This window comes from Gavialis gangeticus, unplaced genomic scaffold (assembly GCF_001723915.1).
Source record: "Gavialis gangeticus isolate Ggan-Ray unplaced genomic scaffold, GavGan_comp1, whole genome shotgun sequence".
NCBI lineage: Eukaryota > Metazoa > Chordata > Crocodylia > Gavialidae > Gavialis > Gavialis gangeticus.
The window spans coordinates 20,474,936-20,493,962 of record NW_017728998.1 but is presented as its reverse complement, the minus strand read 5'-3'; the positions used below and the strand labels follow the sequence as shown (position 1 = coordinate 20,493,962).

Below are 19,027 nucleotides of genomic sequence, written 5' to 3'. Positions count from 1 at the left end.
CTTTTGTCATTACATCCAGGCCTGGTTTCTTTGTGGTCAGATAAGAAACATGCAGCCTAAATTACTACAAAGGCTGTAAATACATTGCTTCCCAAATCAAATCTAGAAGACTCTGTATAAGGCCTCTAAGTAACTAGGCCATTCTTAATTACAGCCTTTGCAGTAATTTAGGCTGCATATTTCTTATTTGACCAGAATGAAACCAGGCAAACATACTAAAAATGCAGATCAGAAAACCTGAGAGATTTTCCTCTTAAATCTCTGAACCAGCCTGTAGCTAAGAGGGCATCTCGGATTCCAGCAGGTACCCTCAGCAGATGGTAAGCTGTTGACAGCTCTGGATGTTCTAAATTAAATGCATCAAGATACCACTTGTTCCAAGTGAGTGGGTGGTTAATCGCATTCACCCTTTGTATCGCTGACAGATAATGTCGATTTTGGTAATAAGAATACTGAGAATTCTGCAGGAAATGAAAATAAGATTTTAAATTCAGCACCAGAGGTCAGTTTTCCCACCCAAAATCATCTGTTCCCATGTTACATAGTGGAGGTTTGGGGCTTTCACTTGAAAAATTGGAGGGTCCAAATCCTAGCAGTAAAAGGAGAGACCATATATAGAGATAGGAGGCAAGCTTGCCCTGCATGTCTGTGATCGCTGAATACAGCCTTTTCTGGCTGTGCAAATGTCAAAGTACATTCGAAATAAAAAGTTGCAGTTTAGAAGGTACAAGGATATGTTTTTATTTCACAGTGGAGGTCAGAAGGGGAAATGTTGAGAGCTCATATATATTTGAATCTTTCTGTAACTCTGAAGTATAAAATATACTTGATTTCCAACCCTTGATTTCCAACATTTAGGCATGCCAGTGTATCAACCTTTACTTGCATCTGTAGACTTAATTCCCGTGTTCAATTACCACGTGAAATATGGTGATAATCATCTGTACAAATCAAGTAGACTAGGTTTCTTTTATTATCTTCATATTAACTGGTGGATATTTGAATGGGAATGGGATATTTCAATGTGGAATGTACACTAATTTAATATTTTATTTTGTGCTGTGTATTTTCATTTATCTGCCTGCTCCAGAGTATGACTAGGCACTTAGAATCACTCACAAATCAATAATCAATAATTATGCAATTGCATACTAACTGTTCCCTAATGTTTGTCTGCCATCAGTCAGAATTAATTTTCTGATACAGCTCCTTGTAGTTAGCAATGCTTCAGGAATGTTATGGTTTTGAACATTGTTTTGATTAAAGTAAACATTAACGTTTACATAAGGAATGTATGAAAAAATACTTTTTCTTTACATCCTATGATTCTAAAATGTCTGAGATAGCATACCTCTGATGTAACGAGCTGAGTCTGAGTGGTCAGTAAAATTGGGACTAAAATACACTATTTGTCACAATCACCGGCATTTTAATTGGGATGGTTACTTTATTAGGATTTCTTCTAGGAAAGCAATTTAGCTTTATGCAATGGCTGCTGCCTAGTGATGACAGCACAATCAAATATTCTGCTAAATGGAGACAGGTTTGACCAGATCCAAGAGGTTAAGTGATGTTGAATAGGTATGAAACATTTAGCTCTGGTTTTTTGTCAAAGAATATGCTGTATAAAGACCAGAAAAGGAAAAATAAAAGTGAAATGCAGTGAATATTTTAACCAGGTGTTTTTAGTCAGTTCAGTATTTTATCTTTTTAGACTTTACAACTACCCCTGAATTCTTTGTACCACATGCAAATGTGCCACATGCATAGCTCTGTGGAATAAATTATTCTCCCTTTAAGTGAGATAATAGGCCTACTGTGGTGTCCCAATTAAGAGGATTCTACTGTACTAATTTTATGCTTTCCAATTAAGGCTCAATTATGGCTCCATGAGGCTGAGCTGTGCTTGGGTAGAATGGAAAAGATTCTGGACTGCAATGGTGGGAGACATTACACCTGTTATATGAGACATGGAAACATCTCAAAGGCCATGCTTGCTAGTGGCAATTAGTAGCCCAGTAAAACAGGTGTTGTATGCAGTCCCCCAAAGTCTAGACACTGTCAGTTCTGGCCACGCTATACTCAGGTATGACTCCTTTGGGAAGACTGAACCCTGCCTGTTTTGCTAAAGTAGCTCAATCCCACGTGGGCTAATAGCGAGATAATGGGAACCTAGGACATTCAGCATTAAAATAATGAGCTGCTTACCTTTTGAGCTAAAGAAGTAATTGTAAAAAGTAGCCAATTCTTGACTAGCTAAGCAAACTAAGCTAAGGGTTTATACTTCCCTAGTGTGAGGTACAGTAAGCAACCAAACATCTTGTGTTCAGAGATTACAGACAGATGTAACATGTCTGTCTCCTGTTCAGGAGTATGGGGGAAGGTAGCTTAATTGTATGCTCTCCCTGTGGCATATAGTAGTAACTCATTTGTATGCTCCTTCAGAGCTGGCCCAAAAGAGCAAGGATATTTCTTTTTTCTATTTTTGTATTAAGAATTATAAGGGATATATACTGTATGTCTACATACCGCTGAAGTCCAGGCATTGAAGTAAACCTTTCCAAGGACCTCGCTGATTTAGAAATGTGTCCCAGGGCACCAGGTAACCTAAGCGGGCAGTGACCTTGGCAGCACTGCAAGGGTAATATTTTCACAAGGATGAACTAACTGTTCTTGAACCAACTCTCCAATGTATTCGGCACAAACAGGCTTTGCTTCAATATCAACCATGCATGCCTTCATCTTCAAACTATTTTTTCTTAAGAGATTTATTGAGGCCGATATAAAATGTCACTAACCGCTTAGCTCCTTTGCTCTTAGAGCAGTATTGCAGAGTATTGAAAGAGTACATGATTACACATCTGTCACAGTTAGAGTTACTGAGCCACAAAGCAAAGCATCTGTATTTAAACAATAGCCAGAAAGTGTGAGTTAACCCTTTCTAGTGAATGGATATGTTTGTTTTCTCAGTTCTCAGTTCCAGAATATAGTTCCTAGTCGTTCTCCTCTTCTTCCTGCCCAGCTTAGCTCTTCAGTTCCTTTCTTCCAGCATCTGGAGGAGACCCTTTCCCCACTCCCCAGTTGCCCATATAAGTGCCAGAAGGATACCATTCTGCGTGCCTGGACTCCTGCTCCATACAAACTCACCTCCCTTTTGGCCAGTCTCTACAGTGCAGAGCAAGGGAAAACAACCAAGACATAGCTGATAATGTGCAGTAGCTGGACAAACAAGAGAAGGAAGTAGGCTCCTCAGCGGAGGGGTTAGGAAGGGTTGGGAGGGTTTTGTTAGCTAAGGGGCCATTGGGAACAGAAGCAGGAGTCCTTCTCAGCAGGCATGGCTGGTGAACAGGTGGGGCGAGTGGAGCATCACACTCTATCATCCGGTTTCAAATCTTTGTTTATTTTATTGCGTTTATTCAATTTTGTTTGTTTATAAAATACTATACAACATAACATGTAATTTTTTATGTTTATCAAAACTAAACCCCCCAGCTCCCTGGCTGCAAACTCCCCGTTCCCCAGCTGCAAACCACCGAGTTCCCCGGCTGCAAAACCCCCCAGCTCCCCACCGGAGTGCCTGGCTGGCTGCAACCTCCCTGCTGCCTCAGCCTCCAGCCAGCTTCCCTACCTGCCCCACAGCCTGCCAGCCCCCTGCAGGTCCCATTTACTTCACAGACTCCAGAAGGAAAGTGAGCCTGAGCCAAGCCTTGGGTGACTGAGAGCATCAGGCCCTGCTCTTTCCCCTCTCCCTCCCACTCTGGGCAGGGTTGGGGGTTTCCCATGGGTTCCTACATAATAGCTCTTTACGCGTGCTGGGACATCAGTACAGGTGCCCTGCTGCCCACTTAAACAAGTAGTTATTGTCATCCATTTAAACTGTTCAGGTGTTTCTACTGCTCATGCGCCACTTGGGCGGTAAGGAGATCGCGCCAAGGCGTTTGCTGCACACACTCAACTTTTTGTTGTGTATATGTAGTGGACAAGCATAATAATTGATTATGTTACTAGCAGACACAGGCAAGAAAAAAATATCATTACTTTTGTTTACATTGTTAATTCAACTGACGCTGTTTTGGATACTTCCAATTAACAATACTATTATTTTTATTTACTTATTTAGCTGACACAGTTTTTGTGTGTCATTTTGAAACTCGTGGGGTAGCGCCCAAGCACTCCCTATTGACCAGCCAGTGGCCACCACTGCTTCTCAGTAAGAGAAACTGGAGTTGTATGTACTCTAGACCCTCAGCATAAAGCCCAAGGGGTGCAAATCTCATATTTAGGGAAGTACGGGGTTAAAAAAGAAATGTTATCTAGAACCCACCTTGTTGAGGCACCAATTTCTTTTCTACTTTCTGCTAGAATTCATTTTAGGCTCAGGCCTGGTAAAATGAAAGATAAAGAAATATGTAAGGATACAAGCTGAAACAGCAGTTAGTGGGCAGAAATAGGAACAGTTGCAAAGCATGCACCTCCTTTGTTCATCTGTGATTCAACATGAGAGCAGAGACAGAACATCTACAGCAGAGGAAGGGAAGACACATTGGTTGTTTTAAGTGTGGCATCAAAACCACCTTTCCTCCCACTCCCCATCAGTTAGAAGAAAGGGGATTGGAAAGCCAGGGCAGTGAACTAGCTCAATATACCTCCTGGGACCTTTTACCTACACTTTGAAATGCAGCTTAAAACAGGTTTTGTTGGGTAAAAGATAGACTGGTTTAGGAATATCTTCCAGCAGAATCATTTATTAAGAACTGCATTGCACACTGTCCCCTTGTGTACTTTACATAGTTACTGACTAAAAACACCCACATAAAATATGTTATGTGTTATCAACCATGGCCAAAGAAAAAATGGGGCCATTGTCACATAATGGGCTGAGGGTGTAAAATGCGTGGGATCTAAATTTCATTTGAGAAAACAAAGCTGTTTTTAAGTTACAGGAGAAATAAAAAACAAGCATCCAGAAGCAGTAAATAACGTTTTTCCTCCACACTCCTGTAACTTCAAAATGAGCACACTCAAATGTCACTGCACAGCCAGAAAAGGCTGTATTCAGGGATCACAGGCATGCAGGGCAAGCTTGCCTCCTATTTGTATGTAGTCTCTCCTTTTACTGCTAGGATTTGAACAATCAGATTTTTTAAGAGAAAGCCCCAAACCTCCACTATGTAACATGGGATACATGGCCTTAATACTACTATGTTCTACCTTGACTCCTTCGGTGAATTCAAACTTGAACTCCTATTGCTGTATAGCTCCCAAAGCAGTAAGTCGCCGAGCAGATGCTTGCAGCAACACATGACAACTTTTTCAAACCAAGAAAACTTTTCATTTAGTTAGCTGGAATTACTATTTTGGGACACTTTAGATTAGATTGGGAAAGCAAAGTCTTTGTGTATGCCAGCAGGGTTCTCTCTCTCAGTCCACCTCAAATATCTGAGATTCAGCTTCCTTCACCACACCAGGCAGCCCAATTCTCAATACAGTCTGCTGACAGCTTAGTCTTAATTTTTGGTTGTAGTCATGCTGTTTTCAGATGTTCTGCCTCCCTTGGCTGGAAGTCATTACAAGTTAATGACTGGTTGCTGGTCTTTCATTGCATCTCCAAGGTAACTCCATTCATATATTGACAGTTCCTGCGTACCAACCTAGACATGCCTACCCCACAAACATTTCTCTTTTTCCCTTGTCCCACAGAAGAAATTAACTCTTTCATTCCTAGTAGATCACAATACAAAAGCAAGCTAGGAAAATAGTACAGACCTTTTTGACACTCTTTGGGGATATTTACAAGAGATATTTACTGTGGAAGTGCCTAATTAGCTCCGCAGTAAACCATCAGCATCTTCATGTGCGGTACTATTATGACAGAGTAAACTAATTACTCCACTGTAGGATAGTACTGCCAGACACAAGTACTATCTTACAGTGGAGTCATTTACTCCACTACAACACATGTGTTGATACTGACAGAGCTGGCTGGGGCATGAGGGTGCTTCAGTGCAGGGTTAGCTGGCTGACAGCTGCAGTGAAGCGACCTTGTGCCCCAACCAGCCCCTCCACAGCATGTTGAGCTGAGTCAGAGTAGCCCTGGATTGGCAGAATGACTCCTGGGGGCCTCCTGCCAGCCAAGGCTGCACCACCCCGGCTCAACAGGCTGCAGTCCTGGGCACACATGCAAACAGTGCACCCTGGAACAATAAACTCCAGCACAAACAGCACCAGAGCTAATTCAGGCACGCTATTTGCATATGTAAACACATCCTCTGTACCAGAAAAACCTATTTGTTATAATTTTTTTAAATTTAGCCTCCAAGGTCTTATTCCTGCAGACAGATCTAGTGGCATGGCCCCTTTCTGCATTGATAGCGGGATTGGATAAAGGGTTCTGTTCTAAAAGATCCAGTTGGAAGTGAGAGCTGCATTTTGCATCACGGGTCAACTGCAAACAAAATTACATGTTCCAGCTTCAAGGAATTTGTATGTTAGAAAATTATTGATTATAGGTTGGATTTTCAAAACCATCTAACTCTCAAAGTCGGTGGGACTTGTGCTTTTAGTTTACACAAGTGATTCCAAAAACCAGTCATGAATCTACAAGCCAGATCTGTTGTATCTGACTTGTCTAGGAGGCAGCTTTTTAAGCTTCCTTTTCTCCTGAAGTTAGTATGCATTGCAATCATTTAGCTCCATTTTTATACTTAAAACTGTCTACAGATAGCATTTTATTTCTACAGTGAAAAAGTCCAAAATTCTCCAGGCTATAAAACTGACTTAACTTTTAAGAGGCTAGATCTCTGTTTATTTGAAACATTTGCATGAAACATTTATTTATTAACATATTAGGAAATAGCAAAATTAGAAACTGATAACAGCAGTTCCAACATAAACCTTCACCCTTCTCTTCACAGGGGGATAACCACCCTTGGTTAGGAAGTGTAAGAAATATTCCTCTTGCCTACTGTAAATTAGAACTGCAGCACTGAATTCTTTAGGCATTGAGGCATGAAAGCATGGAGAAAATATAGAGTTTATGCCCATCACTGAGGAGGAACGAAGTTGATTTGTGGCATTTATCATGTGTGTTGATGGACAAACAGGATTTGATATGGGCTGCACATGAGAAGCAAAGTATTTTGGACTATGAGCTTAGAGATGATGAGGCCTGTTCTTCATCCTTTAATAAGGGGATGAAAGGAAGTGAGGGAGCAGATTGACCTGTTTGACATCTTCCATGCTTCCATATGATTTTTTAAAGTTTGATTGGGTTCCATTTTCCAGATTTCAAATTATTCCACATATTTAGGCAGTGGCGACGCATAGGGGGTGCACAGTGGTACATGTGCACCCCCTGACAGGCTGCACTCCCTGCTTAGGTGATGGCAGCAGGGGCAGGTGGTCAGCAGGATTGGCCACGGGGGGATCCCACCCTCCTGGTCACTGACTGGTTGTGGGGGGGTACATGCCCCCCCGCCCCCAGTTAAGGTGCCAGCAGTTGCCCATGTATTTAGGGCAAGTTATAGCCTAGATGAAGAACAGGGAGTCCATTTCTTTCTTATCTAGAGCCACCTTGAATGTATTCATAAGCAGAATTCCCATGCTCCTGAAGCATGGGATGGAGAAAGATGTGAGGCACTTTTAATAAAGTTCCAAGTTTCAGAAGTACTATTAGGTCTGTGATGCTACTCCCAACAATCCCTCCTGCCCTTTACCAGTACTACTGCTCCCCTGTAGTCACAGCACAGATCTCCCATAATTACCTGTGTGGCTATGGCACTAGAAGTCATTATTCAAAATTCTGTAGACCTGTAGATTCATTTTTACTTTTAATTTTTATTTTTAAAGAAACATTGCTTTAAAATGTGTGTGCGCACAGTGGCATGCATAGTTCCTTGGCAACCGAAGTTTTTGCCTTTGCAATTAGCATTTGCTTATTTACAGCAGCTCCCCCTGGGGAACTGATTGAAGATTCCAGTGTTGGTGTTATCTAATAATTAATTCTTCTATAAGGATTTTGTGCCTAGAAAATAAATCTTTCATTAAAAAATAACATATTTTCCATTGTAGAAAAATTGCATTTTTCTAAATTCAGAATGATCTCTGGCTTCTGTCCTCCAGTGCATAATGTAAGCGTATCAACTGCTTCAGCATTCCTCTAGCCTAGGCAAATCTTGGATGCAACAATTGCCACATGGTACCTCCTATGTCACCCAGCTTCTTGTCAATGGAATGGATGAGGGCATGCAAGGGACATCCTTGCATGCAGGCAATTCCCGGGTGATGGAAAGACTCTTTGTGTCCCTGCATGTTTGGCCTGAAGCTTCTGCGATTGATGTCAGGGGTCACAAATCTATTTGAGCTATGCCAGGATCTGCTTCTTTATGGCTTTCTTATTTGAGTCATGCAAACTATGAGTTATGTTCTAAGAAATAGAAAAAATAATTGAGTCAGGATGAGCATGATACTTTTAATACGTATTTTGCCATAAACACAAGTGGTCTAAAACGTCCTGTTTTTTCTGTGTGGCCTTCTTTTCTTGGAACATGCTTGACAGGATTAGACAATTTTAGACAGGCTCAGAGACTGCCATGAAAGACATATAAATAAATACCTGCCTGAGCATTCAAAGTTACCCCTAAATTTGAACAGCATTTTCCAGAGAATGCCATCCTTTCTAAGCACACAATTCCAATCAAAGTGTGTTTGGTTAAATCATGTGCAGCTCTTTGAAAACGTAGGTGTAAAATCCATTACAAAAATTGGCTTTCAAAAATATCCTTTTTAAAATTAGACCAAAACATATAGTATCAGGTCTTCAGTCAGAATCTATAGTGCTCACCATCAAGCAAAGCCTGAGTTACACAAACATTTGCTAAGAGAATTATTGGATTATAAATGGAGACTGATAACTGCAATTATGTGTGACAGAAAACGAGCTAGCAAATATATAGGTTTATTACATTAGGCTTGCTTTGTGTTTTCTTCTCTCCGTTTCCCTGTAATGAAGAAGCTGTTACTGGCAGATGGAATTAGGTATGAGCTGCTTTGAACGCTTTTAGTCTGTCACTTAGCTTTAAACTCAACAGCTGAGGTAGAAAGTAACTCTTTTTTTAATAACTTTGCAACTTATTTCCTGAGTACTTTACACTTTCTTTCATCAAAAACTTTTTTACTTTCTTCAGCGAAGGCTGCTAGAACCTGGCAACTTTATTCCAAGGGAACTGAATACATTTGCTGTATATGTAGCATATGAGTGTTTAAGTGTCTGTCTTCTTCATTTGTGATGTTTGTGATATTAAAATTATTCAATGTCAAACTTAAACTCAATGTTTAAGTTAATGTTAAGGTAGCTTGTTATACATATTGTGCCATAGCCAGCACATTAACTCATAATAATTTGTGTTAATGAACTGAAACTGCTTCCACCCAAATATCTCAAAGCATTGTGCAAGTTTTCAGAGTGTCTCAGAACAGTTCTTCCATGTACACAAATTTTGTCCCTATTTTGCAGATGGGTCAACTGGGCTAGGGACAAACAGTCAAAAAGCCCAAAGCAGAACTGATCTAAGTTACGCAGTTTTCTGTAAGCGGCATAGCTCAGGTCAGTAGTGAAGAGAACACACATTTGCCCTATGGTGGGGGCAAGCAAATCTTAGACCAGGTTCTGCCATTTTTAAATCAGTCTACGTGTGCCAAACTCCTGTTCTGTTACCTGTATAGACCGGTTTCTGATCATTTATACCAGTAAAAATGAAAATGCTGTGTCTGTACCTGCCCCTTTTGTGTTACAGATTTGACCCAGTTTCCAATCGCGTATACTAGTTTAGGTGTAATTTCTGTCCCTAGCCCTGAAGCACACAGGTTAATTGAATCACCCAGGGTAATGCAGAGAATTAGTGGAGGAACTGAAAACAGAACCCAGGAGTCCTGACACTAACTACAAGAAAACCCTCCCTCTCTAAAAAGCTGTTTATTTTATTTGATCTATGCTTGCTCTTCTTTCCTCTGTAGCTCCTTCCACCCACCTAAGTAAAACAAATGATTAGGCCAAGACTGGGCATGACACTACTCTTTGTAACAAGAAAGGCAGGAAACATATACACATCCTTGTAGGCTTGCCGTGTAATTCCAGCCTATAGGGATGGTACCGCATCCTTCAAGGTAGACAGTCAGAACCTACTTTGCTTGCACATCCATCCAGCCAGGGCCATGCAGAGGGGATATGGTCCCAGAGACAGTCCATGCAGATGGCACAATCTTCAGCTCCTGTCACAGATGTGGAACTTCTCTCCTATTCTGTACGACCGCTGCTTTAAAGGAGGTGCTCAAATCCTGTATCTGTACTGGGTAGGTCAACAGCATAATTGTATTGTGTTGTGTTTTACCAGAGGGATAAAGACTGCCATGTGTGCATCTACCTCTGGATTTCATCAAAATCTTATGGCTCATGTGATGGTGTTCCCTGCAGCACTGAATGTCCTAAATTGACAGGCTTGTGCTTTGATGGAGAATTGATGCCGATATTATGTCCATGATCTATCCCCAAATAGCCTATTAGTATTACATTAGGGAAACATCCTGACTTATTGAAAATAAAGATAGACCATTGTAGTATCTTTTTGACTGTAGTCGATAAATACATTTCAGAACTATGGCTGGAAAAACACCCACAACAGGAATGAGATACTAGAAGAGAAATAGAATGATTTACACGTTGTAATAGGTTAGCAACTGAACTGTGCAAGGAAAGATAGGTCGACTGGGATAAGATGATAAAAAAACCCACATCATTGATGCAACTTTTATAACTATATGCAAACTTCCTGCGAGCCATAACTTATCCCATCTTAACCCTGCTGTACTCCCTTTGCCTTGTATATCCAACACCCTCTTTTTTACTGCTGCAGCAAGCAAATAACTTGTCCTGTCAACAAAATTTTGTTTAAGCTTAAAACAACATGAACAACTACAATCCTGTGCCTGATCTGCTGAATAAGAATATGATACCGGGTAGTGTCGCCAATGAAAAGTGCAGACAAAACTCTAGAGGTAGAGGTGATATCTTTTATTAGACCAACTAAACAGTTTCAAAAAAAAAATTGTTCTTTGCAAGCTTTCAGGCCCACATGTACCTTTTCAGGCATGTGGGCCTGAAAGCTTGCAAAGAACTTTTTTTTTTTTTTTTTTGCAAAATTCGACACCCTGCCTGCCACCTCAGTGTAACCAGCCTGCTTCAGGCTTTGTCTGCACTCAATTTACAGAGCAGCTTTTTTACAAACTGACTTTTCCACCCAGGGGAACCCTACCATCTCTGACTTCGCCTGTGCAAGATGAAGTTTCATTTCTACCTGGGAGAAATTTTACAATCTTTGAATTCTCCTTTGCCCGAAGAAGGGTATGTGGGCCCAAAAGCTTGCAAAGAAAAAAATATTTTGCAACTATTTAGTTGGTCTAATAAGAGACCCCTCTACCCCTAGAGTTCTGTCTGCCTATGCCTTTAGACCAATTAAAAGTAGCATTTTGGGGGGTAACACCAGAGTTGAGTCTCTTTAGTTCTGTGGCATTAAGTGCACCACTTAATGAGATATACTGTGCTTGTGGAAATGAAGTATTTTGGGAGAAAGTCAAAATAAAGTTGAGGACATTACATATTTTTTGGTCTGTTCAGGAGTACAATCACCCTGTGCCTTGGCGTATTTCCTATTTGGCTAATTACTTTCTGTTTACATTTTGAACATAGGACTGGAAGGGGCCTCTGGAGCCACTGAGTTGAGCCCTCTGCATTCACAGGCACTCACTAACTGGGTGCAGAATAGCTGATAATATTTCACTCCAAGGCTTGCAATTGTAGCATATGTGTAACCCCAGAATCTCAAGCTGAAAAGTTTTGGGTGACTGGTGCTACAATTAGAGACCGCACATCTCCAGAAAAAATGGCAGTAACCTGTCATGCTTGCTTAAGGCTCTAAAGGTAAGGGACCGTTCCTAGTAGAAATTACTTCTTTCTGGAAAGAAGTCAATCCTGTCCTTTGGGGATTTTCACCTTCTTTTGGGAAGAGCAGGCAACTGCAGCTGTTCACAGAACCTTATCGTTGATAATCCAAAAATACAATGTAATTCTGAATTTCTTCATTTGTTCAATTTCCACTTTCAGTCTCAGGGATGTATTATAACACCCTTACTCATACCAAGTAGCATGCTATGTAGAGTCCCATTTAATATCCAGGGGCTTTTCTTCATAGCATGAGCTATATCAGTAAGAACCTCAAATTCTGGCCCTATGAAAAGAATACAAATGAGAAAAGCATAAATTGTAGTGCCTTTGGTTTAGATTCTTGCACAAATTTTATTTGTGCTTTAATTTTGCATGACTTTACAGCCCGAGTTTTTTACTTTATTTGCATCTTCAACAAATTGGCTATTGTTTGCTTGTACAAACCGTATTTTTAGATAGGAAAGCTATTTTTTTTGACAGATAGACTCAAAATCATGCTAAATTTCATTAAGTTAATTTTTGGTTTAAACATTTGTACATGTTAATGCTATTTTATGCAACAGGACCAATTTCAAATTCATCAGTTAAAAAAAAAAGTAAAATGTCTTGTATCATGCCTGGCAGACAAGATTGTTTGGGTAGATGTGATACCTTTTATTAGACCAACTAAATAGTTCTTTGCAAGCTTTTGGACACAAATACCCTTCTCCAGGCATATAAAGAGTACAGTATAGAGGCATATAGAAAGTGCTGATAAACCGTGTGCTGTAGTGGGTAGAATAGAAGCCAAAATGCAAAATGTAGGTCTGTGAAAAATCTTTCCAACTATTGAGTTGGTCTAATAAAAGATATCACATCTACCCAAAGAACCTTGCCTGCCTGTGTCCTTAGACCAACATGGCTACAACCAACAAACCTTGTATCGTGCCTCACATTTTTACTATTTTACATACCTCTCATTCCATACATCCATCAGCCTTTCAGAATCTGCAGGTATCTACAGACGCTGGGAACCAAGGATATAGTTTACATTGCAGTTTTTAACCTCCCTAACCTCTGCTTGTGGAAAGTTATAGTCATCTACATCTACCTTACTGCTTGAGGTATGATGGTGAATATGAAGCTGAAAGGAAAAGAGTGATTTGTTTTCACCTATAAATTGCTTTTTTCTCAAAAGTTTCTTATTTACCAACCCAGAGACCTTCCTGTTAATCATTCACTTTTTAGGTGTTCTTGAGGAATTTTACTGCCAGGGAACTAATCTTGCTGGAGATTTCAGCCTTTTGAAATCTCCAGTAGGATTAGAAATGTAGCACACAGCAAAAGCATGGATTGTGAATGTAGGGTTGAAAGGAAAAGTAATCTGGAGTAACACCAAATAACCATGCCTTAAATGTAGAATCTTATTTTGCAGGCAACTTTATCAATTGTTTTGAGAAAATTCTGCCATCCTAGAATATCTACTATGGCATTCCTGTCATTAGCAGCTCCTACTTGTGAGACCTAGCATGTATTCGGCTTCTGTACATGTTAATTCTAACCAGATCCAACTGACATCAACATTCCATATAATTTTTTAATTGCACAGTCCCACACATTTTGTCAAGCAGTTATCCTTATTACTAAGCAACATGATTCACTGTAGCACAGCTAACAAACTATCCAATTAACTTCCTGGTGGAAAGGACTTCTAGGACTAATTCAAAAAGTTCTCCAGGACCACCAGCTGTTTGTTTGACCTTCTACAGTGTCTTATCTGCTTATTTTTAATGGTGTTTTAGCTCTTGATTTTTTTTAAACAATAAGAATTGATGTAATAAATCTCCAAATCTAACTATTTATGGTTCTCTCTACACAAGTACCAAAGCAGTAAGCAGTGGCAACGTGTAGAGGGTGCACAGGGGTGCATTTGCATCCCCTGAGAGCACAGGTGCATCCCCTGACAGGCCGCACTCCCCGCTTAGATGATGGGCAAGGGGGCAGGCAGGAGAGCCGGTGCCCCCCGAGAGTGCCAGCCAGGGAGTGGGAACAGCGGATAAAGCACCGCGACCACTTCCCAGTCAGCACGATCGAACATGGGGGGACCCCCCAATAAGCAAGATTGGTCACCCACGGCAGTACGTTTACCAACATTCCTCCCCCACCCCCATCTTCATCATTTGTGGGTATCAGCCATCCCCATCCCCTATGGATCATTAGCAAGAAATATATTAAAATATGTTTCTTGATGTAAATAGCATGTTATTGACAGCAACTATTACAGAAAGGTAACCAAGAGACAAGAGGCGTTTACAAACATGCACAACATTGGCCTTATTCTGCTTTGGTGGGACAAAACGGTAAATCCCTCACTGATTTCAATAAGACTCTAATTCTGCCAGCACTGAGCACTCCAGACAATCCTGTGCTAGCCTACCTCTTGCCCTTGTGCATAGCCATATTTACTAAGCAAGTTGGGCCTGAAATTTGAAAATAAATGAAGAACATTTTCAGCACTTCTCCATTGTAAGCTGCTGCTTTTTTTGACCGGTAGCTGTTTGTGTGACAGCAACATAATGCCACTGCTGCTTCAAGAGTTAACTACATTTTGTAGCATCAAAGATGTGGGAAATTTAAGAAAGAAATGATCCAGGAGTGGTAAGTCATCTATTCCATTACCCTGAGGATTCTAGATTGCCCTGGCAGCATAAGGCTTTATATAACTTAGTTTTAAAGGTGCAAAATGTTGATGTTTTCAGTATTTGCTTAAGAAAACTATTACATCTGCAGATCCTTTTCGGTGCAATTTTCCTTCTAATTTTTATACTGACTTGTTTTAATATACCACTGTCATGCCATGCTCACTTTTAACAATAATCCTCCATATTTTGGGGGTTCAGCTATGACTTCAGGAACCTAAACTATTCTGGAAGATAGGACTAGAAAATATATTGCCTGAGCCACCTCTAACATCTAAAACAGTGGTTCTCAACATTTTCAGACTTGCAGCATCCCTCACTGGACTCGAGGCTCTCCATAACTGTTGCAACCTGAGGGGCACCAACTTTCAAAAACTAAGGAATACATTATAATGCTTGCCTCCTTGCAGAGAGGCCAGGCATTGGGGTGGAGGATTGGCCAGGCAGGAACAAGCCTCAGCCTACAATTATCTGCTTACCTCCTCCCACCTTGATTATCTCCACATACATCACTGCACCCCTCAAAGGATCTGACATCACTCCAAGGTGCCCCTGCATCCTGACTGAGAAACACTGATCTAAAAGTATTGTGCTTGCATAAACTAGGAAAAGACATGCCCATAGGAGTAGTGCCATTTAGTGCACACACAAGCAGTAGATGCTACAACTTTATTCCACATCATAGCTGCTTGCAGATGGTATAAAATGGCCAAAACCTACACTCTGCCCAGGTTCTGAGCCCTGCTCATATTCAGGAAGCACAGTCAGCTACATCACGACTTTGGGTGCAACCACTCAGGGACATCTAGGATGTTCTAAAACACTAGATATCTACATGCCCCAGGATTTTGTTTAATACATCCAACTAGCATAACAAGAGCCAGGTTCATTCTTCTCCCACTGAATCAAAGGAAGTTTATCATAAATACTAACAGAAGTAGTGCTGGGACTCAGATGTGCCAAGGTAATTGCAGCTCTATTAAAAATACGGTTGTGGGTAGAGAAGGGAGGGACATTAATAGCTGCTAAGTGGGTAGGAGCAAGGACAACTATTTAAATAATGGGAAGTTAACCACAGAAGGTACTCAACAGTGTCCTGTTAGTAATTAATGTTTTAAGGGGTTTTGATAGCTGGATGTTAATGTGTGTTTTTGGGATAATTTCCAAGATGTGCTAACTGCTAACCAGCAATTGTGACAATGTGCCATCCATTTTCTGGGATATTTTCTTTTCACTGACCTGCCAAATAAATAGCAAGTATCGCACATTCCACTGGGACTTTTTGGTGTACTGAGTATATTTACAGTACACAAATTAAATGCTTATTCTTGAGAACTTTCACCTCCTTGGGACCATCACAAAGAGAGGAAAAAACACATACTCTAAATATGAGATGTTTGTGTGTTCCCAGCTAGAGTACCTGATCCGTTCATTTTAACTTTAGCACCTTTCAAAATAAGCTTTTACTTTTCTCGTAAGGTATGTTTAGTTGGCTACTTTGATCATTACTTACTAACAATGCTCCTTTGAGCATTCACAGTATTGTTCTCTAATACAAACACAGGGGAAATTGTAGCTTAAAAATAAATGAACATTATGCAGCATGGGGAGCTGATGTCAAAGACAACTGAATAGGTTTTTATCTAATACTGAATTCTGTGCTGCCTAAGGCGTCTGGCTCAAGGCCTAGTAATTCAATGGCAAATTAACATAAAGTAGACTCATAACAGACTTTGAAAGTGAGCATTATATCCCTACTACCACCCAGACAAAAGAAAGAAAACCTTGATGTAAGATACAACATTTTCCAGTTTTTGAAACTGATGAGAAAAAAAGAGATGTATCATTTGGATGTAGCAAGAATTATGATCATTCTTTTCTTTTGGTTTGGTTTGGTTTGTTTTAGGGAAGGATTTTGTTTTATTTTTTGTTTTGGCTAGGATTTGAAATGGTTGGGATCTAAAACTTATTGGCCACCGAATTACTTCCCTAATTAAAAAAGAAGAAAGAGTGCTGTCCCAGCAAATAGGAATAAAATTGTTAATTAAACAAGATAAAGCTGCAATGTATAAAGGATACTATTTATTATTTTACATATTTTAAAACAAAAAAAAAATGCTATAAAGCTGTCATATTAGCACTAACTAGTTTTCTCTCTCTCATGTTTCTGGTTTTATCTTTCTGGCAGGGTTACCAGCTGCCCATAAAATTACAGGCAGGCCATAAAAATACCTCACCTTTTGGCCGTTAGTAAAACCTGCAAAATCATTTTCTTGCCTGTAATTTTGCAGGTGGAGGCTGTAGACGGTGCTTTCAGTTAACTCGGCTAACTTTATTTCTAATTTTAAGTTACTTTTAAAATCTCTAATCCCATATCGGAAATTCTTAGTGCTGAGGACTCTAATCCTGATTGGCTTGGCAGGGCGCTTGCTCATGTAGCTTAACTCTGCTCATGCCAGGCCATTCTCACCAACTTCAGATATGTTCCAGCCAATCAAAGCTGAGTGGAAACCATCATAAATAGCAGCTCTACTCTGGAAAAAAAAAATCACTGCATGGACACAGAATGTTGTTCTTCCACAGATCAGCTTACTGGCCCGTATTATGACCACAGTTAGTCCAACAAAGTTAACTGGAGAAATTCCATTGCCATCAGCTTTATTCTGGTGTGACTAAAGCCTTGTTTGCTTCTAGAACTAGTCCCACTCATGGCAAATATACTCAACTAAACCGAGTCATTTAAATTCTAAAATAATATTTTGATAGATAAGTAGGTAATAGGTTAATCATTTTAAATCTTAATTTAAGTAGTAGTTCTTGCATGTGGGCCAGGGGCTTTCCATGACAAGGGATTTGCAATATTGCATGGAATTTGCAATACAAATTTCAGTGAAAATTACCAACCTGTGCATTGCTTTCGCATCCTTCATTTTCATTTTGCCTTGGACATAATAAACTGCTATAAATTAACAAATAAAAACTAAAAATAACTAAAGGGAAGCTCATATCATGTTACATGTGTCAATCAATGCACGCTTTCCCTTTCAAAGCAGTGATTCTACCAAATGACTGCATCTGCCTGTGATTTAGCAGTTACTAAGGTAGCTTTCCTCCAGAGACCTCACATTTCCCCCTTCTCCGAATACACACAGCCTCCATTACTGTTTTGCTCATTACCTCCTTTCTTTATCAGCACAATCTCAGCTGAATAGGAAGGGTTATATTAGATCTTTCCAAAACTGCTATGCACATTTGATTTTTAAAACTGTTGGCCAATCTCAACTCTTATGTAGAAAATAATTGAAAACATCTTTCCTGAACGTTGCGACAAATATCTAAATTACAAACTAATTCATCTCTAATTTCATGTTTGCCCTTTTCATAAAGCTCATTAAGCCACTGCACAAGTACCTCAGCTCTTCTTGAATTTACTGATCACATTCATTCTGCTGTGGGTAAAGGTCATTTTGCAGGTTTGTGTCTGTCTGTCTTCGTTTAAGGGAACTTTTGACACAGTCAGCTGCCCCACTTGACTTCCCAAATCCAAACGGTATGGCCTTGATGTTGTTCCTTTGTCATATTTCTCCCTCTCTCTTTGGCACACTTTTCACAGCACTTCATTTGCTCTATGTCAGAATTGCTTCCAGCATCTGTAAGAGTTTCTCAGGGGTCACTGGTAAGGTCAGGTCTTTCAATCTTAATATTTATAACCAAGCCAGTAGACATATGAAATGTGAAATATTTATGTATGCAGATGACATTGTTCAGCTGTTTATTACAAATGATGTTACCTCTACCTCAGATGTGCTCTCTTCTAAGGTGGCACATGTGATCAGCTGGCTTAAATAATCAACTCTGACTCAATTCCAATAAAAGTAATGCAAACAAGTTTGCTTTCTGCCAACAGTTCCAGACAGCCAATAGCTTTACCACCCATACTGGAAATTCGGCTGAAGTCTGGGGTCACTTCTAACAAATACCTAAAACTAAAGTCACGGTAATACTCTTGTCCTTTTAGTAAGTGCATTGATTACATTGCAAATACAATTACTATTAAATTAAGCCCTCTATGAAGAATTAAACATCTCATTTTGGTATGATTACTTTGACTTTGTTTTATATGCAACCTATTGATTTTCTTCACAGAGAATTATGATCAATGCTATTAGTGTATAATCATTTAGATAAGAAAGCTTTAGAGACCAGTGTTTTAGTGGACCATCTCAGCTTCTAATTTGGTACAAAACATTTCAAGTTCAAGCTTTTGGGGTTTTTGTTTTGTTTTTGCTGCTGCTGCTTCTTTTTTTTTTTCTTTCTGTTTTTTTTTTTTTTTTTTTTTTTTTTTTTTTTT

General features: G+C 39.8%; 1 protein-coding gene across 2 annotated transcripts in view; it reads left to right on the top strand.

The window, feature by feature from the left end:
* Positions 1-19,027, top strand: part of CHST8 (carbohydrate sulfotransferase 8) — a 248,018-nt gene that overhangs the window by 110,556 nt on the left and 118,435 nt on the right. The gene's annotated exons all lie outside the window — the stretch shown is intronic.